This window comes from Populus trichocarpa, chromosome 1, assembly GCF_000002775.5.
Source record: "Populus trichocarpa isolate Nisqually-1 chromosome 1, P.trichocarpa_v4.1, whole genome shotgun sequence".
NCBI classification, from domain to species: Eukaryota; Viridiplantae; Streptophyta; class Magnoliopsida; order Malpighiales; family Salicaceae; genus Populus; species Populus trichocarpa.
The window spans coordinates 45,261,936-45,286,130 of NC_037285.2; the positions used below are offsets into that span (position 1 = coordinate 45,261,936).

The 24,195-nt window shown below is 34.5% G+C and overlaps 1 protein-coding gene and 2 long non-coding RNA genes across 18 annotated transcripts in view; all 3 read right to left on the bottom strand.

Annotated features, from left to right (window-relative positions):
- LOC112326625 (uncharacterized) overlaps positions 1 to 9,035 on the bottom strand; it is a 51,024-nt gene extending 41,989 nt beyond the window's left edge. The window contains exons 1-2 of the long non-coding RNA XR_008057783.1: positions 9,015 to 9,035; positions 8,716 to 8,777 (exon numbers count right to left, since the gene is read on the bottom strand). This is a non-coding gene — a long non-coding RNA (uncharacterized LOC112326625). The remainder of the gene's footprint in view (positions 1 to 8,715; positions 8,778 to 9,014) is intronic.
- Positions 1 to 24,195, bottom strand: part of LOC18096055 (uncharacterized) — a 691,470-nt gene that overhangs the window by 68,056 nt on the left and 599,219 nt on the right. The gene's annotated exons all lie outside the window — the stretch shown is intronic.
- On the bottom strand, positions 4,799 to 7,028 carry LOC112326623 (uncharacterized). The gene is made up of 2 exons (XR_002980404.2): positions 5,265 to 7,028; positions 4,799 to 5,163 (listed from the first exon to the last, which is right to left on the bottom strand). It is a non-coding gene; the product is annotated as an uncharacterized LOC112326623 (long non-coding RNA).

Genomic DNA, 24,195 nt, shown 5'->3' on the forward strand with positions numbered 1-24,195 from the left:
GTCAAACCGATAACTTTCTCTTTTCTTATCGTTTTTCAATGAGTCTCTCTCATCTATGTAACTTGGGGTTGAGAATGACCAAAATAAACTTTTAGACTAAAATATTAAAAATTCTAGAACTTTGAAATTAACCATGTATTTTCTTCATATTTTACATTTCACTCCTCTCACTTTTAATTTGGTTTTTATTATCAAAATTTCAAACCATCATCAGGCTATAAAAAGAATCAATTGAAAAACAAATTTTGAAGACAGAAATTAAAAAAAAAGGGGACGGAAAAAAGAAAGAAAAAGGAGGGTAGTTTTTTTAGTTAAAGCTGATGGTTTCTAGCCAAAAAAAAAGCAATGAGTGTTGGGGTGCCACGTGTAAGGAGCCCATTAAGTATGTGGTGGGTGAAGTCAGCTAGAGCTAAGCATCCATTTTTGGTGGGGTTTTTCTGGTTAGATTTGCCTGTTGGAGGATCGTAGCATGGGATTATATTTGGTTGTAAAGGAAAGTGTCAATTTAGGAGCCACCAACCATCGACAAGTTAGTGAAAATGGTGTCGAGTGCCGCACCCACCACCTCCTTCGATCAATCACCTCATCATCCATGTAATTAACCCTTTTTTGATCTATCACTTTTACGTTACTAAACACTTCCACTTCTATATTAGACGTGTGGAATGATTCGATTTCTAGTTTTTTTATTTGTGAATCAAATTAATACTTGAAGCTAGTAGATGGATGTGTCTAATCAACTTCCTTTGATTCAATTTCATGAAATTTTTTATCATAAAACATCAATAAAAATGTGTTGTATATCTTGAACCGATATCTAATAAAATCTTAAAAGTTGGGAGTGAAAGATATAATTTATTTTATTTTTTTAATATGTTTTTTAATTAAAAATTATTTCAGTTTAAAACTTAAAGGATTATACTATTTTATACATTAAAAAATAATTCATAACTATTTGGTTATCATGTAAAAAAAATATTTTAAATTAAAAAATTTAAATTTTTAAAATTATATAAATTGCTCTCTTTTGAATAACCTTTCGTATTGTGATGTTTCATGGGTAAATAAAACATGATAAAATATAATAAGAAAGAATTTTGCTAGGAAAAATACAAAAATGAGATACCAAATCTATTTATTTAATTGAACAAAACTATTTTTCTATCAATCTCACATGTATATCAAACAATAAAGGATAAATTAGAAAGTGGACTTGTCACTAATTAAATGTATATATTATGATTTTTATTTTCTAAGATGATATATTAGGATTTTTTATTATTATTAATGTAGGTGTTCGGACTAACTTGCGTGTACCTCAACTAATCTCACGAGTTTTGAAGTTAACGATCATGTAAATCTTCAATGATCCTGAGATTTGTAAGACTCGAACTGGTAATATCTAGAGAATAAATTTAGAATATGATGAATTAAGTTTCACTTCTCATGATTAATATATTTAGAGTTTTGAATACTTAAAAGGAGGTGTTGTTTTTATTTTTATTTTCAAATCTAAGAACCTCAAAAACTTTTAGGAATCTAAAAAAAAACTCATTTTTTTAACCCCAAAACATTTTCTAATTAGCCTAAATAATGAAAATCAATCTGAATAAAAAAAATATTGGTCTAATATATTTTTTCTAGCATGGTTAAAAGGCAAAATCATTTTTATTGAACTCTTTTTTTCAAAACAAATCCATTGATGTTAAAATTAGTTTTTTTATGACCGGAATATGATTAGCTTCACCACATTCTCCCCCTCTCAACATACAATAACTAAAAATATGATAAAAATGAAGTTTTAAGATGGAGTCGTAAAAATTTTAAACAATATGATTAAATAAATCTGAAAAACAAAAACTTCAAGGACCATATTAAACTTTTCTACAACTTTGGAAAAAGATTGCATTATAGGAGAATAGTTTAATGCACAATAACTTGAGTCTTGCTGCACAATAAAATTTATTATGGTAAGAATAACAAATGTTTTAATTTAGATTATAACACGAAGCATACACAATTAAGATTACAACAAGGAGATTTCAAGTAGTTAAACTTAGGTTATATTAGATATGACTTTTGTAAATTGATTTAATATATTTTTCACTTTTGATTTTAATTTTAATTTTTTTTAAGTAAGTTAAAATAGCTTTTGATTTAAATTTTTTTTGTTATAAATTGGATTCAAACCTTTGATTTAATAAAAAACAAGAAAATTTTACTTTAGTTTGTGGATTTTATACTGAATTCCTTATTAAAAAGTTATTTTGAATCATTTTTACAAATAATGCTTATAACTTACGGTTATTTTAATTTATTTTTTTCATAAATTGTTTATAAAAAACAACTTTTAAATTACAATTCAAAGTAAAATATCATAATTAGTTATGAATTGGATTCGATGAAAGGAAGATGGGAAGAGGGGAAATGGGTAACGGGAAATTAAAGAGAGATGATGATCTGCGCATGGCTACCTGTACCAGAACAGATGGAAAAAACTCGAAACAACTCGGCTAGAATTTAGGCAAGAAATTCAGAATGAGTCAACATTTTAAGTGAGATGAAATTTGTCTCACTTTGTTCTATTAAACAGAGGAGCATTTAGAGGATAGAATATTAGAGTCTCTAGCAAAAGCCAGCAAGGTATATTTAGAGCCAAATTCGGGTAACAAATTATCATAACCAACTGATCCATTTCGGCTCGGAGGCTTCAGATTTGTACCAGTCATCAACTGGTGCTCTTTGCTTTGCAGCCTTTGAGGAAGAAGTAAAAGCCTCCAAAAATATCATCATTATTATTAACAGATGAACTAGACCCGTTTAACCCACCAAAATATATCATCATTAAAAGATGATTTCGCACTCGTATTTTTAGTACTGGAAAACACAAAATCATAACCGAAATCAAACCCAGTGCTATTTTGTTTTTAATTCTTTTGAAAAACATCAAAAATGTCAAAATCATCATCAAAATTCTATAATTTTGAATTGCTAAAGAGAGTTTCGTGATAATCCATGAAAGACCTATCAAAAGAATTGGAAATGAAGGTTAATTTAGAAGAATATGAGGAGGGTTTCTGGTTTGATGGAGGGAAATTCAAATAACAAAACTGGCTATATGTTTCTTTGAGGATGAAACATGCAAGAGATTCCACCACCAGGACAGACAACAACACTGAAACACAAATCCACATGAGAAATCAATTTTAATAGTAATTTTATTTTTAAATTTGAAAAAAATTACAAGTTCTTCACTGTTTGTTATTGAAAAGGAAGAGAGAGGGGGGAAAATGTTATGTTTTTAGATGTTTTTGAATTATAGGATGCTAGGGAAATATATATATATATATATATATATATATATATATATATATATATATATATATATATATATATATTTCCCTAGCATCCTATAATTCAAAAACATCTAAAAACATAACATTTTTCCTATATATATATATTTATAAAAGAAGAAGAAGATAGTGTTAAAAAATCAAAGGGAGCTTTTACAAGAATACTATTATCTTTTTTTTTTTCTCAAAATCAATAAAAAAAATTTCATTGAATGAAAAATAGTATATCATCAATCTAATGACTACATTTATCTTTACAATCTTCCAAAGAAACAACTTTATGTTAAAAAGAGGAGAAATATGATAACAAAATAATTTTTATTGATTCAAACTAGTGTAAGAGACACTTGTGAGTAAAAGTGTCAATTCCCATAAAAAAAAATGCAATTTGATGACATAATTAAGGTGGTAAGACTAATACAGACACTAACAAACAAATAAAAATAATAATTTGTACAAATACTCACCTAGCAAAGAGATGAACGGATAAAAGGTTCACCACGGTCAATATTTTTTTTATTTTTCTTGGTTTATTTTTTTTTGTTTTGAAAATGATGAATAATGGGAAAAAAAGAAGAAGAAGAAAAACTTGCAAAGAAGCACTATTAATGGAACTAGGTTATGATGACAATCCCTGTATCACACTCTCAAATAATATAATTTATCCATTATATTTTGCATTATATATATAAACTAAAAGAGCTAGGCTTTTGATGGCATCCAAGTGTAGTTGCTTTTTCATCCCACTTTTTTGGTTTTATTTTATTTCAATCATTTAATTTTGTTTTTGCTATTTTATCATGCTTAGAGTTGTCTTTTTCAATTTGATTTGGTGCCAGCTTGGGAATCACCATTTTAATTGTGGTTGTGATTTCTAATTGTTCGATAGTATTTCAAAAGCTGATATTATAGCCTCTTCTATATGTTATTTTCAGAAGTTACAATTTATAGCTTTTCAAAAGCCATAATTGCCTGTTTGTTTCTGCGTTTAAAAAACATTTTAAAAAAAAATTAAATTTTTTTAATTTTTTATTAACTTTAAATTAATATGTTTTTAGTATTTTCAAATCATTTTGATGTGCTGATATCAAAAATAATTTTAAAAAAATAAAAAAACATCATTGGCATGCATTTTGACACGAAAAGTTATTTGAAAAACAACCGTAACCACATTGTCAAATTTCCAAATAAATTCTTGATAGAGGGTTGTTTTGATCTTGAGTGTTGTGCTTGCAAAGGAATTACAATTACTTTACACATTATAATTATAAATTACTGTTTAAAACAATTAAGAGAAAGGACCAATAATATAGAGTGAGCAAATGAAAGCATAAATTTAGATTTTATTGTGACATAGAGATTAGGTAATTCATGAAAGTTGGTAATAATATACTGTGAGCAAAGGAACCTGCTCGAAAAAACCATTCAACATGAGATTGCTCTGCTAGGAAAACATGATATCAGCATCAAACTTTTGAACAAATAGTGGAGCATCAAGTCTCAGTCATCTTGAAGTATGTCGACAACAAGTCACATAAGCATATGCAATAGAAACAGAGCATCAAACTGACAGAGAAAACATACTGATACCCTTATTCACACAGAAAACATACTGATAGATAAGTCGAAATCTTCTATGGTAAATAAGACTGTTACAATGTGAAGCCAATTTGTATCCCGTTGCCAATGGAACAGTAGGAATTACTTCCCACCAATCAAAAACATATCTGCAGCACCACAGCTCAAAGACATGAATCTCCGTGAAATCGCCTATTGAGGAGTTGATCGTGTAACAACCAACCAACCTTGCCTCAAGCAAACACGAAGAACAAAGACCATCCATGCATATTTAATTCACCCATTAAAAGTTGAAGGATAAGGAGAGAAGATAAATAATCATAGCCATGTTACCTAGTCAGGGCAAGGATGAATTATTAGCATGTTTCTCAAATCCCAATCCCAAACTAATCATTTCTCTTCATTTTGTTGTGCTCAGCGAAGGAACTACCAAATCTTACTGAAAGTATTTAAGTGAAGACAACAAATAGATGTGTACTGTTTTATTTGAACTGAAAAGAATTGATTGCTTACAGATCATTGCAATCCTTACAAATATATAGTAAACCAAACAAACTGAATTGCTAACTTAAAGCACCAAATCATGCAAAATGCTACCATCATTACCTTCAAATCTATAGTTAATTCCATTTTTCTATAAAAGACAAAATCATCGGTATCCAATAGTTGCCGACTTCACCACGGGTTCAACATTTTTTTGGCAAGTTGGGATTCGATACTAATGAGCATATTTCTTAAGTTGAAATAGTGCTACCCAATCTAGGTTACAGTGGGTTGATGAATTAAAGAGCAGTTGTTATTTGACACTGCAATTAGATGGCTCATATTTGATTTACGGAGCTATGATATGGGAATCGTGCTTGTATCACATATAAAAATATTTACATAGTAACAAGCATTATTAAAGATGGTACACTAGTAAGTTTCCAAATGCTATCAACAAATATTATAACCTCTTAATTTATACAAGGATTGAGCTAAATTGCATACAAGCAATCCCTAACTTTGGTAGTTTCTTTGTGTTAAAAATGGAGACTTCTTGGTGTTTGCCGGAACTCCAACTTGGGTATACCTTTTGTGAACAAGAAAAAAGGTAAAAACATCTTTCAACGATATCAAATCATTTATTCATATAAAGTATTAGTGTTGTCATTTAATTTCACTACATTGTAGAAAATTCTGATTTGATACCAATTCATGCTTGGCACGACTGTTACATGACACCTGGGATGCTCAGCAACACTACATCCACAATCATGACGACGAACACTGATGCAGCCACGAAAACATCAAAACACTATTTGCTTTGGTAGTAGTATTGACTGCAAACTTGGTTGACCAACAGAATCCCTGCCTTCAGCCAACCCCAAATTTGACTATCATCGTATAATATTGATCGTCACATTATATTTTCCAACTTTTAATAGGATTTTAAGGACAAGTTACAGTTGAAAGCTAATATAACAACATTCTTAAATTCACATCCTACCGACCATTATGGCTATTAGCTTCCAACCATTCTCCAGGTTTCACTTTTCTTCAAGTATTTTCACCAAAATAAAGCTTCAACCTTTAAAGTTTTGCTTATAAAGTCAAGATCCATGGGATTATTTAAGATTTTATGGGAAGCATTTCAAATATTTTACGTTTTTTTTTTTTAAAATATTGTTATAGACATAGAATCAACAAGATTGTGTGACATTCTATATTGATTTTGTGATATTTTAATCACTAAAAGTATGGGTTTCAGAAAGATAAAAACCAAACAAAAAATTGAAAAAAATAAAAATTTTCAAACCAACAGAATCCAACATATTGATAAGTTTTGGTCTGATTTGATTCGGATATTTTTTAGCTGAAACAATTAATAACCATTTTCAAAAGGTAAGTATTGACAAGCCTTTCACGAAACCATGTTCATTTATGCTGAATCAATCCAAATCAGGTTTAGGTTGCTAACTCAAACTAACACAATCCAAAATTGAATGCACACAGACTCTGGGTTGTTTCAGTTTAATGATTTTTACAGTTTAATGATTTTTAGAAATGTCAAACTGAAACCGAACCGAAATATATGAATATTTCTAACTGAGATACCCCTAACAATCTGCTTTTTCACTCGACATCAAACAACAAGCACTAATATTATGTCTGTAAGTAAATTACTATAAAGTATAAAAATATATGTGGATAATTGAAAATTTGCTTAGAGTTGCTAATAATTCACAACTGCAACAACCAACACGACCAGGTAATGCTTGGGAATGGGATCATGTAATGCCCGGGAATGGGCCTTGGTGCACAATCATGATTGTAACCATGATTTAAAATCATTTCCACACTAGACTATCCAAGACAATTGGTATTGGATTGTTAGCAACAATTCAGTTTATAATAATAATAATAATGTTGATTCTTTTATCTCCTACTTAATGCAAGTGTCCATCGTGTGCTGAAATTGATTGTTTACCTCATATTTCTTTTAAAGGTAGAGATTTCTTGGTTGACAATGGGAAAAAGTAAACGCATGGTTATTTTCCATAAGATTCATTTGAGTAAATATTCTCTATTGGAGGTCAATTTCATCGAAGCAATTACTTCAATGAACACGTCCTAACTAGCAACCTCTAAGTAGTCATCTCCCTCATCCTAACTTTTTATTTCCTAATAAAATCTCACGGATTTCCATCATGTTCAAAGGAAAAGTTGACGTTGCAAATGGTGCTCTAAGGAACCAAGTCATCCTAGAACTAATCATCCACCTAATCTCATCAACTCCTTGTTGCACAAACAGCTTGTCTCACTTAAAGGGGATTTTAATGATGAACAAACACCAACTCCTTGTTGATCAAATACATATGCTCATTTAAACACGATTTTGCATTACCTAGAACTGACAAGGCCTAAAATTCCTGACATAGAATTTTGTTTTAAAGGAACTTCAGGATTTCTATATAGGATGCTTGACCTCATTAAAGATAAACTGAGGACATCCATAACATAAATTATCTTCCTTGCCCCAAAGTCAGCACAGAAAAACCCTGTTCACTATAAAGGTTCTGAATGTTTTTCCTAAATTTCATGATATGGCATTAACACATCAAACACCCAATTTAGCATTCTTATGCAAACTACAACTGCAGAAGGCTTGCACATGTAGGGGAGGTAGGAAGAGCTGCAAAGTTGTCGCATCTATTGTTATGCTGTTCAGAGTTTCAATCTCACCATCCAATCTGCCAAAAATATAAAAGATCATGTGCATGAATTTGATCTCAAAGGGGTAACACCTCATATGCCCACGGGAGATACATGACCAGTGATGGTTGTTCTATCCACAAAATTAGCTAACATATGACTTTTTTATTCAACTACCATTTCATGATATGAGTTCTCCTAGCCACACTCAAAAGCCCTAGCCGCCATATGAACAAAGCACCTAAAAAATTAACCACCTACCTAATCTAATTCAGGAAAATTTGGTCAAAATCTCCTACAATGAAACGAGTTATTTGAATGCATAGTCAGGAAATTCAGGTAAACACACACACACCTGATCATAAATTTCCTAAAGAAATTCTGAATTGTAACATTGGTAAACAAAGAGTGACAATATCATCACATTAAAAATGCATTTCACTCAAAACAAATAATAGCTCAAGAAAAACAATTGCAAGAAGCCAATAAAGAATAAAGTAAGCAGGCCATAAAAAAGAGACAGAGAGACATTGTTCCAATAGAGAAAAGTAATTAAAACCCAACAACTAAAACTGAGAAAGAATCAAACCAGGGAGTAACTAATCCTTTTAAAGCATTCCAAGAATGGCAACCAAATGTAACATAATCAACCTGCAAAAACAAACACAAAAAGAATTAGAAGAAGAAATCCCATTAGTTAATAAGTTAAAACAGCAGCAGCAGCAAAAAGACTAAAATTTTAGTTATTTGGACTTGAGAAAAAGCACTGAACCCTCTGTGAAAATGCCATGAAAGGGGTGCTAAGAAACCAGGAAAATAAAAACTTGTAAAAGGGTGTTTTTACAAAGCAAGAAAGAAGCTAGGAAGCAAGGAAGCATGCCAGCCTACCCTCACGAACTCTGTTTGTTAGGCCATGTTTGTTTCCCGGAATTCACTTTCCGGGAAACTATTTTCCAAACTTTCCTGTTGTCGCACCCGACATCGCGGCGGCCCTAAAAGTAGTTCTCGATATATGGAAAAAGAACAGATTTCTGGCATCTGGTTCTTTTAAGGGAAAAGGTCTTGTTTGAGGAGTCGCCACCTAGTATTATGGTCACTAGGAACCCTAACTGGTCAACAGAGATTCTATGGCTCGGGATTGGTTACGTAAAAGGGAAGATATTATCACCCCTTAAACGTTCTGCCTAAGGCAGACTGCATTGCTGGTTTTGTCTTAAATTGCTAAACATTTATTCGCTGATGCTATGATGATTTGTTTATAATATTCCTGACTCTGGCGCCAGTGAATATTCGAGCTCGAATAATTCCAACTCTGGCGTTGGTAAAAATTCGTAGCTACGAAAAAAAATTAGATCAATATTTTTTATTTCTTACTCTAGCGCCTAGTGAATAAATAAATAAAAATAAATTTATTTTTTCCGCATGCACATATTTTTTTATTTTTCTAGCTAAATAAAATAAAATACAACGAATAAAAATAATATAAATTTAAACCAGTATTTTTATTCCTGACTCTAGCGTCAGTGAATAAACCAATAAATTTACATTATTTTTATTCATGCATACACATTTTTTATTTTTTCTACTTTTTTTTTATTTTTCTGTTTTTTCTAATTTTTTATTTTTTTATTTTTTTTGGGCTGGGCCCATCTCAGCCCACATAGGCTGGGCTAGACCCGGCCAGCCCAGCCCGGTCACTGGCCTAAGCCAGTGACCCGGCTGGGCCACATGAGGCACGCGTGATCCAAATCATGCATGCCAGGCCTTTAGTTTTAAATCAAGACAGGCGGCGAAGATGAATTAATGAAACGCGGGGAAAAAAAAACAGAGCAGAAGACTTACCTGGTTCGTTTGCAGGGAGTTTACGCGAGATTGCTGAGGGCGACGTTTCTGCTTCGAATTTCCTCTTAATTCCTTCTGCTTGTGTTCCCTGTTGTATTCCTTTCATGTGTCTCTATTTCAGCTTGTTTTTCTTCGTCTTTATGCTCTGTTTTCAGAACACCATCTCTCTCTCTCTCGGCTGGTTTTCTCTCTCGTTTTTCTTAAGTCAGAACTGGTGAGGGAAGCCTATTTCTAGTATGGGAGTTCTGGAGATGAACCTAAAAATTATGTGCTTTGCTTGTGTTTCTCTTCTTTTCGGTTTCTTTCGTCTCTCTCTCCCTCTCTAACCGACCTTTCTCTTCGGTGCTGCTCGGTTTATATAGGGCTCGGCGGGTTGATAACAGGCGGTAGGCTAACGGTCGGCCACCATTAAGGCGCCCATAACTGAAGCCAACGGACGACGATTACTGCTGCAACGTTCCTCCCTCCATTACTGCAGAAACGGTCACTGGCTTAAAGGAGAAGAAGATGAACAGCATCCTCAAAACGACGCCGTTTGGAGATAAACAGTGGCCATTTTCACTTTGACCCATGAAGTTTCGAAAATTTTATAATTAAACCCCTGCTTTAAACAGTAATTTTCCCTGCATTTCGGTGCCTTTTACAAGTTAGTCCTTGGACTTTAATCTGCTGCAATCGTATCCCCAATTAACCCCAAACTTTGTTATTTCTTCAATTAAGTCCCTGATTTCATTAATTTAATTAAATCCAAAGTCCAATTAAGTCTAAAACTTATCAATTCTCCAATTAAGCCCCTGATTGGATTGATTAAATTAATTCCAAGCTTAATTAAGTCTCAAAACTTATCAATTCTCCAATTAAACCCTTGATTGGATGAATTAAATTAATTTCAAGCTTAATTAAGTCTAAAAATTTATCAATTCTCCAATTAAACCCTTGATTAAATTAATTCCAAGCTCAATTAAGTCTCAAAACTTATCAATTCTCCAATTAAACCCTTAATTGGATTAATTAAATTAATTCCAAGCTTAATTAGATTAATTTCAAAGTTTAATTAAACCCCAAAACTTCTAATCATGTTGCCCTTAACCCAAATTTTAATTCATTCTTCATTTATCTCATTTTACTTGTTTTTTTATCATTATTATTTTTTTATCATCATCATCATTTTTTTTATCCTTTTCAGTAAATAAAATAATAATAATAATTAAAATAAAATGGTCAAAAATTGGGTAATGACAATTGCCCCCTCTTTATAATATTTACTATGCAAAGATATTGGAAAATTTTATTTTCTTTTAGCTTTGTGTAGTAAATTTATAAAGAAAAGTAGATACAGAAAGAACATTTTTTTTTTTTTAGTCTTGAAAACTTTGAAAACAGTAGATTGACACACGACCTTTACAGAGAGATGTAGAAATCAAGAAACAAGTCATTTGGAAGACGACCCACTTTTTTTTTTGTTTTTTTGTTTTGTTTTGTTTTTTTTTTTAGAAGTGGTCTCATTGTGATGGGTGACCTACCCAAGTAAAAAAAGAAATGAAAATGAGGGCTCGAAGGCGCGCTCGAAAGAATGTGAGGGCTCAAAGGCGCTCGAAGAAGAAAGGGAGGGCTCAAAGGCGCTCGAGGAAGAAAGCGAGGGCTCAAAGGCGCTCAAGGAAGAAAGCGAGGGCTCAAAGGCGCGCTCAAAGGGAAGCGAGGGCTCAAAGGCGCGCTCGAAGGGAGAAAGCGAGGGCTCAAAGGCGCGCTCGAAGGGAAGCGAGGGCTCAAAGGCGCGCTCGAAGAGAAAAGGAAGTGCTCAAAGGCACTCGAAGAGGAAAGAAAGTGCTCAAAGGCACTCGAAGAGAAAAGCGAGGGCTCAAAGGCGCGCTCGAAAAGAAAAGCAAGTGCTCAAAGGCACTGGAAGAGGAAAGCGAGGGCTCAAAGGCGCGCTCGAAGCGAAAAGCAAGTGCTCAAAGGCACTCGAAGAGGAAAGCAAGTGCTCAAAGGCACTCGAAGAGGAAAGCGAGGGCTCAAAGGCGCGCTCGAAGAGAAGCGAGGGCTCAAAGGCATGCTCGAAGAGAAAAGCAAGTGCTCAAAGGCACTCGAAGAGAAGCGAGGGCTCAAAGGCGCTCTTGAAGAGAAAAGCGAGTGCTCAAAGGCACTCCAAGAGGAAAGCGAGGGCTTAAAGGCGCTCGAAGAGGAAACCGAGGGCTTGAAAGCGCCCTAAAAATGATGATCAAAGGCTCGAGGGTGCATTTGAAGGGAGGTAAGGCTCGAAGGTGTTCTCGAAAAGGGAGGTAGGGTTAAGAAACGCAATACCTTGGATGGTCAAGGGCTCAAAAGCGCACTTGAAAGGAGACAAGGACTTGAAAGTGCCCTAAAAATGATGATCAAAGGCTCGAAGGCGCATTTAAGGAGGTGGAAAAACATAGAGATTTTTCAGAGGGCCTAATTCTTGTGGGCGGCCTGCCAGGTTGAAAAATTTTCAAAAGTGAAAATTTTTCAAAAGCAATTTCAATCCTGGCCATTTCAAGTTGGCCTTCCACTTGATGGATTCCGTTGGAATTTTCTCTAATGAGATTTGCAAAACTTATTGTCCAATTTCTCAAAGTTTAGATGATATGCATGCATCTTTACCTGATTTGAAATATAGGCCCCCCATTTCTTCTTTGTCTTCTTGTTGCTTGACTGATGAGGACTTGCTACCTCTGATTTGCGTCATATTTGTCACTTGGCTTCTAGCCCACTCGAGTTGGCCCATGTAAGTCTATTTCCAAATTTGTTTGCACAACTTAGCCTTTATGGTGCCCATCGTGACCCACTTGCTTGCTAGAGATTTTCTATCTTGTCAAATAATTTGAGAGGATCATTCATTACTCCTCGTCTCGCTACTAAAAATATTCGGTGTCACTTGCTGAAAGGATCAAACTGTCTTTCATAAACCAAAATGCCCCCTTGTCTTGTTGTAGGAAATATTCCTCTCTTTTTCTAGAAGAGAAAATACAATGTTGCCCCTTGTACTGCTCATTGCCTCCAAGTGTGCTTTGCCAGCGACTGGGACAAATAATGGTTTTAAAAGACCATTCTCTCATTTCTCTTTTTGTTCATTTTGGTGAAGGAATATGGGTCCATAATAAATCTTGAAATCTTGATCTTGCATTTTGAAAACAAAAATTGTTTCGATGTGAGTCTAAAATAATTTGCTTTTGAAATCTTGCAACTCCTTGGTTGTTTTCTTTTTTGGAAAAGAGATTATTTGCTCTTGTGTTTGGCAAAGAGGTCTTTTGGTGAAAATATGTCATGAGATGACCTTTTTGTTTTCAAAGTGAAGGGCTCGAGAAAAAGCTCGAGGTTTTGTTTGAGAAAAACAACTTATCTCTTTTTAAACATTCATTTTTATCAGCATGAATAATAATGAGTAGTTTATTCTTGATGTCATGAATCTTATGAAAAAGTATTCTTTGCATTTTGAGAGCATTGTTTATTGTTCTAGGTTGCTTGCTTTCTTGATTAGAAAGGACTTTTACCGGCACGTAACGTAGGTTGTGGTTTTTTGCTATGAAAGAAAATGATTCGTAATGCTCAAAGAGTGTTTCAAGGTTTCAAAGACTGAGGATCACTATCAACAGTTTGACTCTTGACGTCATTCACATTTTCTTTTGCCGCTCTTCTTTAATTTGCCCTTTGTCATTGTTTTGGCTATCACTTTTTCTTGTGATTTGGGCATGCCCCCTAGCATTTGAGTTTCTTGGGCTCTTTATGCCTTTTTGGCTTTCTTGCAGCTTTTTCTCTTTTCTCATTGAAATTTTCTCTTGCCCCCTAGTGTGGGGTGTGATCCTAGTCGGGATTTTTTTCATGAAAGAAATATTATTCAGGCTAAAAAAGGGATCGCAAGGGATGTATTTATTTCAGAATGTGAAAGGAATAACAAAGATGACCCTTCTTCATTTCAAGCGCAAGCAGTTAAGATCAATAAACCTTGACCTCATCCAGTGTGTTGGTTTGGTCTTTGCAAAGATGCATTTCATGGGTCATGAGCAACGAGTTCACTACATACCATTATTCATACATTTAAAAACACATGATTCAAGAGTCATGGGGTAAGGGTGTTTATTTCTTTCTTTTTTTTCTTTTTCACAATATTTTTTGGTTTATAAGTTAATCACCTCAATGATGGAGTTGCTTGATTCACTTGTCATTCTACAATTAGAATGTGAAAAATATCATTTTTGAATGAACATCAAATTATTTTTGAAATCAAAATACCAGATCAATTTTTTTTCAAAACTCCAATAGGGAAATGGATTTTGGTACAAGAGATGAATTGCATCTACGAGATCACGCAAGGCTTCAAAGGTGTATTCGTGAGTTCTTATAACAAAACTCTCTTAATAATGATTGGTCGTAAACATGATTGAATGAGAAACTCATTATTTCATTGAAGCTTTGGAAAAGAAACAACAAAGAACTTATGCCAACATGAATACTAGCATGATAACACATAAAAGGGGCTAAACATTTAGTAATCATTGATTGGAATTTCTGGAATCTTTCAATCATTCATTCTCCTTGACAAAGGCATCTTTTCAACACTTAGTTGCAGTCACATGCAGACCATTCTCGACCTACTATCACCATAACCCTATTGGAAAATTTGGGCGGAAAACACTTTCCGGAAGTTATGAAAAATTTAGAAATGTTATTATTTGTTGATTATATCAAATTTAATCCTCAAACTTTTGATTGCTATATATGATTTGTTTTGAATATTTATTTTTCAATTCCATTTCTTAAAATTTAATTTTTATATTAATTTGGCTCCTTATTTTTATAATATTTATTTGCTTTTTCCTTATCATTTTTTTATTGAAATTTTTTATCTGTCAAATTTGGTCCTCATTCTTTTGATTGTTACTTATTTTATTTGAAATAATTTATGAAATGTTAATTATTATTATTTTAATTTCTTCACCTTTCATTTTTTTAAAATTTTTAGATTTGATTTCTATTATTTTGATTATTATTTATTTTATTTGAGATAATTTATGAAATTGTATTTTTTTTCAATTTCATTCTCATTCAACTTTTTAATTTGTAAGATTTGTTCCTCATTATTTTAATAAACTTGAGAAAATAAAACATTAATAAGTTATTTTCCAGCTCATTTTCCATGACATAACCAAACACTGGAAAATGTTTTCCAACTTATTTTCCATTACACTACCAAACATCAGAAAATACTTTCCCGGAATTCATTTTCCCCGGAATTCACTTTCCAAAAAGAAACTACTTTCCAGCAAACAAACGGGGCCTTAATTTTTTTTTCTCCTTTCAAGTGAAAAAAAAAAAAAACAAAGAGCACCAAGAAAATCTAATCAGAAATATATTTTTTTTAGTCTGAAATATTTTATGTTGTTGTCTTGGAGAGATGCAGATACCGAGGAACAGTTGTGGGGCCACCATTGGTGAGCAGTGATACAGTGGCAAGTACGTGAAGTAACGCATATTACAGTGCGCAATGATAGAGTGAGTCTGGGTGGACAAACTTTTGGTGGTACACGTGGTGCGTAATGATTTGACGGCTATGGAGAGAGGTTACATGAGGGAAATAAGATGAAAAAAGTGGCCTCTCTAGATTTTGGAAATGTTCTCCGAAGAAAGAAAGAAAATAATCTCAAGGGTGGACAAAAATGGGGTAATATCAGATTTGGAACATAATCTTGGTGAAGAATAACATAATCTAAGGAGAAATCTAGGGCAAGCCCAGTGAGATTTGAGCTTAGATTTTGGACCAATTTATAGGTGGATGATACCATCATGGATGATGTCCAGCTGATAAATGTTTAGTTACTTGCAATTTTATCAAAAAGTTATCAGATTCTGTGTGTGTGAGGCTGCCATAAATTTCTTTCTTCTATGATGGATAAAAAACGCTAAGCAATGAACCATTTTGTCAACCTAGTAAAAAAGGTATTATGGTTATGATGAGAACTCTACAGCTGTGATTCTATTTTTGAAGGTATACTTATTATATTTATAATTATAAGAATATTTTAAAAAAACACGGGTAAAATATTATTCTCACATCACTATTTATTGGTATTATAGACTTAAATTCATAGATAATTAAGTAAATTTGTTGAGGAAAAGCAAAATTTAACTATAGATAATCAAAGTGAAAAAAAAAACCTAAAAAAAAGATGGTAGTTTCAAGATTAAAGCCAAAAATTCACTTTGATTCTCATACTTTTCAGATAATGACTTTTTGGTCCCTTAAGTTTTCTCACATTTTATTTTTGATCCACAACTTCATTTTTCTATATTCTCATTCCCTAATTTGATAAAGGAGACAAAAAGTTATTGGATTACAATGTTAGAGAGAGTCTCTGTAACAGCCTCAACATTTGTATTCAAAACAAAGAGCAAGGACATGATGATTCAAATAAGATTATGGAATTTTTTTTTGTAATCAATAAAAAATTCAGCAGAGTTTTTTTTATATTTTTAGATACTAAATTATCGACTTTTCATCTACAATCCTCAATTATCAAATTTCTTACTCATCCTATCATCCAGAACTTCCTCCTTTCATTACATCACAACTTCTCAATAATCAAATTCACATATGTCTAAATAATTCAATATCCCATATTTACATGGATGCAATCCAAAGAATTATTCTACAAATTATAACTGAAGTACATTACATAATTCAAAGATTTACAAATAAGGACCATTGACGAAATTATAATCGAAATAAGTATATAATTAAAGAAGAAATTCATAATTAAGATTATACTATACAAAAGAGCTTTCGATAAACTGTTGACACATTATATTACATAACAAAATGATAAATTCATTCATTACAAAAAGATACCCAACAAAATATAAGAAAATTAATCTATTGTTCAGCCCGATAAGGGGATGTACCTGAAAATTGATTTAATACAATAATTCAATTAGACAGATGAAAAAAAGATATCCTGCTTTCTTTCTTTCTTCCTTTTTTTTTTTAAAAAAAAATAGTCAAAAGATCATTAAATTAACTTGCTCATGTAGTATTATATATATATATATATATATATATATATATATATATCAATTATATTTCAGAATAATCTATGAGTTTGAGTTTGTTTTCTTTTTCTTTTTTCTTTTTTAATATCAACCAAAAATATAATTATTCATATCACTCAATTAACCCGACATTACTTTCACTAATAGATGATTAATTTTCCACCAGTCTATTCAACAAACACTATTGTCATCAATCCAAAAATTAGTTTAACGTTTCATCCATTCATCAGGTACAAATCCTGTAACAACCTCAAAACAATTTCAATCAATATATATTTGTTTAACTCTTACATAAAGGGCAAATGGAGCAATTTTTTTTTTTTTTTTGTTAAATTCACCAAAATTTCTAACGAAATTTCGGCAGAGTCTCCCCTATACCGGGAGATCCCAAGTTATCGACAATTTATCCTGCACACAATTATAATCACATCCCACCCATAATCACATCCATGATTGGTACATTCAATCATTTTATTCATTCGAGAATATACTTAGGACAAATCTTCATTCTCAATCTCCATCTCATATCACATGCATAAATTATTAATTAAGAGGACCATCCAAGCACTGAAATTTCATATATATAAGCACAACACAATTTAGCGTTCTGAACATAAGCTATTACGCTATAATTTTTCCAAGTATAGATTAATACATTAATATTCCAAAACATAATAATATAAGGAGTATACTATTCTATTCAGGTTACATGTTGGTGCATAACAAAATTACATGAAAATCTCTAAGTTCCTAACTTATACAAAAGGGATAAGGAACCTAAATTCTATTCCTGACGTGAATGGGAGGGACCTGCAAAACATAAATTTTCCATATAATTAAAAATAACTAAAATACAAACAATTCACGGAAGAAATTTATACAACACATCTACCTACTTAAGTCATATGCAATTTCAATACACCACCACCATCCCTTTTGAGGATTATCCAGTTTATTTCCTTTAACTACTTCTCCCCACATTAGGAAGACTATACCGGCACTAACGACCTCCATTAGTGTCTTTAGTTTTCCATCCTGGGGTCAACTAATCAGATTCATGAAAATGCCGACGCTAACACGACCGTTGGTGTCATTAAATATATATATATATATATATATATATATATATTTTTTTTTTTTGAACCAAAATAGTTAATCACTGTTCTATGCTACTTTGGGAGGTCCTCGGGTATGCCGATGTCAAGGATTCTTGACATCATTAGCTTTCACCTCGGAAAGCTAATCAAGTCTATAAGTTTTGCCGATATCGACGACACCCGCCGATATCATTAACTATTCTGAATCCGAATAGTTAATCAAGTTTACAAATTTTGCCGATATCGACGTCACCCGCCGATATCATTAACTATTCTGAATTCGAATAGTTAATCAAGTTTATAAATTTTGCCGATATCGACGTCACCCGTCGATATCATTAACTATTCTGAACCTGAATAGTTAATCAAGTTTTTATATTTCTCCTCCCACGTACCGGTAATGCCGATGTTAACCAACTTGGTTAACATCATTAGCCTCCCATATCAGGGACAGGCTAATCAAATTCGAGAAACAATCATTATTAAAATTCATTGTTACTGTTCATCTCCTCTAAAAAGACCTATAATTTAAATTTAGTCCTCATTTCTATTTTCCCACCATTTCACCTTTCCTTTTCCCCTTTCTTTTCCTCATCAATATGCACCAAATTTTTATAGTTCAATAGTTAGTTAAAATAATTATTAACAAGAGGAGATATAGGTACCGAGTACCTACCTGCTGTAGACGCTCGACTTGCGTTCCCCTGTTGTTGTTGTACTCCTCCCGCGGTTCCTCCTGAAACCACAAACACCCATCATTATTCCATATTAGTCCACATATCACAACACAACAACAACAATGGGAATAATATTCATTTCTCTTTTACCAATCTTTTCTTTCTCACTTACATTCCTCATTATTATCCTTTCACATTTTCGGCTCATTTGTAGTCCAAGTGGACATCATAAATTCAATTTTGATTACCGTTTATTCTTTTTGAAGATCAAGACACACTTTGTGAAGGGCGAGAAAACAAATTCTACCCTTAATACGGCTAAATTTTGCCGTTTTATCGACTTGGCCGAAACTGCCAACAGGGGTGGCAGCTTGACCTCTCCTCAGATTTTCATTTGTATCCGGAGTTCTAGGACTCCAAATTAGGCGAGGTCAGATTCGTTGGAAAGCTAACACTTCCGGCTACAACTTCTATGAATGGACCCTCCCTAGATTCTATCATCTTCAGGTCCAGATTCTCTCAGGAACCAGGGCAACAAATCTGCCGTGTTTTGTCAATGGAGAAGGTACCTACAATTTTTATTTCCAATCCTTTTTTTTTCCCCATCAATTTCAGCCAATTTCAGCCATGTTTTCACCTTACCTGGAACGTAGGTTCCTCTCCCTTATAAGTTACAATTTGTAACTACACTATAGCAACACACCTAATTAATTAACAGGGGAGTCATACGTTCTCCTCTGTTTTTTTTTCTTCCCCTCCAGTGGCCGGTCCTTTAAAATCAGTTCCTTCTCTTTTTTTTTTTATATTTATATATATACACACTCAATCACCACATTTCCTTATCATTCACCTCCTGAAACCTGTTTCAATTTTGCAATAAGGAAAACAACGCAACTATCACAATTTCCTTTCTTTCCTAACAATCTCATGGCTGGCCACTATTTCCCCATGGTCTTTGGTTTTTGTTGAAATCTTCTTTGCATAATTCCATCCTTTTTAGGCAACCTATGCAGCTCAACTCATTTAGTTCCAATTAATTCCACATTTCCCCAAATTTTACTCAAAGACCCTAATTTTTCAAACTTCAAATTAATGCACAATTCTTGCATGAATTTAATTTGGCTTTCCCAATTGGTTTAGAACTTCATACCTGGAGGAAATTTAGGTTTGATTTCTGATTTGATTAAAGTTTCCTAACCCCTTTCTTCTCTACAAGCAGCCGACCTCCCACTCCCTCTTCTCTTATAAATTCTATCACTTTTTCTTCTTGCAAATCTCCTGCCCCGGTTTGTCTCCCCACGTAGAAAATCTAAGGTTTGTGTAGGTATAGAAATATAGGTGTTTTCTCTTAAGCTTGGTGAAGGAAAATCTGAAAAATTTCCCTCCCCTTTTCTTTTTGTTACCTCCCCCGGTCATGAATGAGAGAAGGGATGGGTATTTATAGTCCCATCTCTTCTTAATTCATTTTGGTCCCAACTTTCTCCCTTTTTCTTATTTTAGCCCCTTCTATTTTATATATATATATATATAACAACATTTTTTTTTAATTATTATAAACTCCCCCCCCCCCACTTTTTTTTTTTTTTTTGCATACTTTATTCTCAGGCTTCACATTCTCCCCCCCCTAATAAAAATTTTGTCCCCGAAATTTAAACTGCTTACCTGACTCAAAGAATAGGTGGGGGTATTTTTCCTTAATCTCTGATTCTCTCTCCCACGTTTCTTCCTCAATTTGTGAGTTTCTCCACAGCACTCTGACTAGTGGTACTCTCTTATTCCTCAATGTTTTTTCACTCCGATCCATGATCTTGACTGGCCTGGTCTCGAGTGTCAAATCTTCTTTTACTTCCATAGGAACTAGAGGTAACACTCGGGAAGGATCCACTTCCGCCTTCCGCAATAGTGATACATGGAATACATTGTGAATCTTCTCTAGGTGTGCCGGTAGTTTCAGGCGGTAAGCAACCGGCCCTATCCTAGCTATCACCTCAAATGGCCCAATGTACCTCGGAGCAAGCTTTCCTTTCATTCCAAACCGAATGATGCCCTTCCACGGTGCCACCTTTAAGAATACTTTATCCCCTATTTGGAATTCTAAAGGTCTCCTCCGGTTATCTGAATAACTCTTCTGTCTATCTTGGGCTTCCTTCATTCTTTGCCTGATCACTCTTACTTTATCAGTTGTTATTTGTACCATTTCAGGACCCAAGAGTTTCCTTTCTCCAATTTCATCCCAACATATCGGAGTGCGACATTTTCTCCCATAAAGGGCTTCATATGGGGCCATCCCAATAGAAGCTTGGTAACTATTATTATACGTGAACTCTACCAATGGTAACAAGTCTTCCCAGTTTCCCCCAAACTCTAGCACGCATGACCTTAAAAGGTCTTCAAGTGTTTGGATAGTTCTTTCAGATTGGCCATCTGTCTGGGGGTGGAATGCCGTGCTCAGGTTCACCTCGGTTCCCAAAGCTCGTTGTAAGCATGACCATAACCTCGAGGTGAATCTTGGGTCTCGGTCTGACACAATTGATAAGGGCACTCCATGTAGTCTAACCACTTCATTCACGTATAATTTGGCCAACTTGTCTACGGGGTCCGTCATTTTCGTGGGCAAGAACAGAGCTGACTTCGTTAGTCGATCTACCACTACCCATATAGCATCATTGCCCCTTTTTCCCTTTGGAAATCCGGTTACAAAGTCCATGGCTATATTTTCCCACTTCCATTCCGGAATTGGTAGCGGTTGTAATTCCCCTGCCGGCCTTTGGTGTTCTATCTTCACTTGTTGACATATCCCACATCTTGACACGTATTTTGCTATCTCCTTCTTCATATTTGGCCACCAGTAATACTCTTTGAGGTCCCTATACATCTTGGTGCTCCCGGGATGGGTTGCAAACCGAGATTCATGAGCTTCCTTCAATATTTCACCCTTTAAGGCCTTATTCTCATGTACGTAAACTCGTTTTCCCATTGCCACCAACCCTCCCGGTACGACCTGAAAGGATAACTCTTTGCCTTGCTTGATTTTTTCTTTGATTTCTCCTATACCCTTATCTGCCAATTGAGCTTCTAGAACTTTATCTCGTAGTACTGATCTGATCTTTATATGAGCCAGTAGTGACCCTTCAGGACCCACGCTTAACTGCAATCCCATCTTTTTTAATTCCATCAAATTCTCTTGTTCTGTAATTTCTATATCACCCACCACTGCTGTCCCTTTCCGACTCAAGGCGTCCGCCACTACATTGGCTTTGCCAGGATGGTAGTCAATTACGCAGTCGTAGTCTTTTATCAATTCCACCCACCTCCTCTGTCGCATGTTTAACTCCTTTTGCGACATTAAATACTTCAAACTCTTATGGTCGGTGAAAATCTGGACTTGTGTTCCATACAAATAATGTCTCCATACTCTTAAGGCAAATACCACTGCTGCAAGTTCCAAGTCATGGACCGGGTAGTTCACTTCATGTGGCTTTAACTGTCTGGAAGCATAGGCGATCACCTTCCCATGTTGCATTAGTACACATCCCAAACCCCTCCTTGAGGCATCACTGTAAACCATGAACCCTTCTGTTCCGGAAGGAAGGACCAAAACGGGGGCTGATGTAAGCCTTCTTTTCAACTCCTGAAAACTCTCCTTGCATTCCTTTGACCAATTAAACCTTACTTCTTTACGAGTCAACTTGGTCAGAGGCGATGCTATTGTGGAAAACCCTTCGATAAACCTTCTATAATACCCTGCAAGGCCTAAGAAGCTTCGGATTTCGGTCACAGTCGTGGGCTTCTCCCACTTTAGAACTGCCTCCACTTTCCCTAGGTCTACACATATTCCCCCCGCTGAAATAACATGTCCCAAAAATATCACCTCTTTGAGCCAGAACTCACATTTATCCAGTTTTGCATACAATTTATTTTCTCTCAATATCTCCAACACCTTCCTCAAGTGCTTCTCGTGTTCCAAATAAGAGCTTGAATATACCAGTATATCATCAATAAACACCACCACACATTTATCTAAATAAAACCGAAACACTCGATTCATCAGGTCCATAAATACCGCCGGGGCATTAGTTAACCCAAAAGGCATCACTAAGAATTCATAATGGCCATAGCGGGTTCTAAAGGCAGTCTTTTGTATGTCCTGTTCTCTGATTCTTAGTTGATGATACCCCGATCTCAGATCTATCTTCGAGAATACTCTCGCACCCTTCAACTGATCAAACAGGTCATCTATCCGTGGTAGCGGATACTTGTTCTTTACCGTCACTTTGTTCAGCTGACGATAGTCAATACATAACCTGAACGTACCATCCTTTTTCTTTACAAATAACACTGGGGCTCCCCAAGGTGAATTGCTCGGTCGTATGAACCCTTTGTCCAGCAACTCCTGAAGTTGGATCTTCAGTTCAGCTAGTTCTATAGGGGCCATTCTATAAGGGGTCTGTGCTATAGGGTTGACTCCTGGAAGAGTCTCAATGGAAACCTCAATCTCTCTGATTGGAGGTAGTCCTGGTAATTCTTCCGGAAACACATCTGGAAATTCTTTTACAACTGGGATATTTGTTAATTCTATGCTCCCCTTCTTTAATTCTCTCACATGAGACAACCAAGCAGGGCATCCTTTTCTAATCAGTTTTCCGGCCGTCATGACCGAGATTATGGAGTTTGGAATCACCCTCCTTTCCCCCATGAATACTACTCTTTTACCACTCACATCTTGGAGGCTTACGGTCTTTGTGAAACAATCTACCTGTGCCCTATATCTACTCAACCAATCCATTCCCAAAATCAAATCAAAATCATATAATTCTAAAGGCATGAGGTTTACCCTTAGTTCTACCCCCTCAATGTATAGTATCACTCCCTTGTAAACCTCATCAATGTTTATATTTTTCCCCAAAGGTGTACTAACTACCATCCCGACCTTCAATCTACTTGGTAACACATTTAAATTACTGATAATTCGATGGGCCACAAAAGAATGACTGGCCCCAGGATCAATTAAAGCATAAACTTGTATTAAACCCAATTGTAGTGTACCTGCTACGACATTTGGCATTGCCCCCACATCTTCTTGAGTCATATGGTATATCCTGCCTCGAGTTCTTTCCTCCTGGAATCTGGGTCGACTTTTATTGGCACTTGTCCCTGACTGAGTAGGTCGTACGGGCCGATCAACTGTCACTGACTGTTGTTGGCTTTGGGTAGTTATCCCCTGTCCATGCACTCCCTCCGTGGCTCTATACGGACATTCTTTCTTTTTATGACCCGTTTCCCCACAATGGAAACAACCCCTTTCCAAATACTGGCAGTCCCTCCATCGGTGTCCTTCCCCTCTACAAATATAGCATCTTCCTGGTGTGGCTGAACAATCCCCGGGGTGTT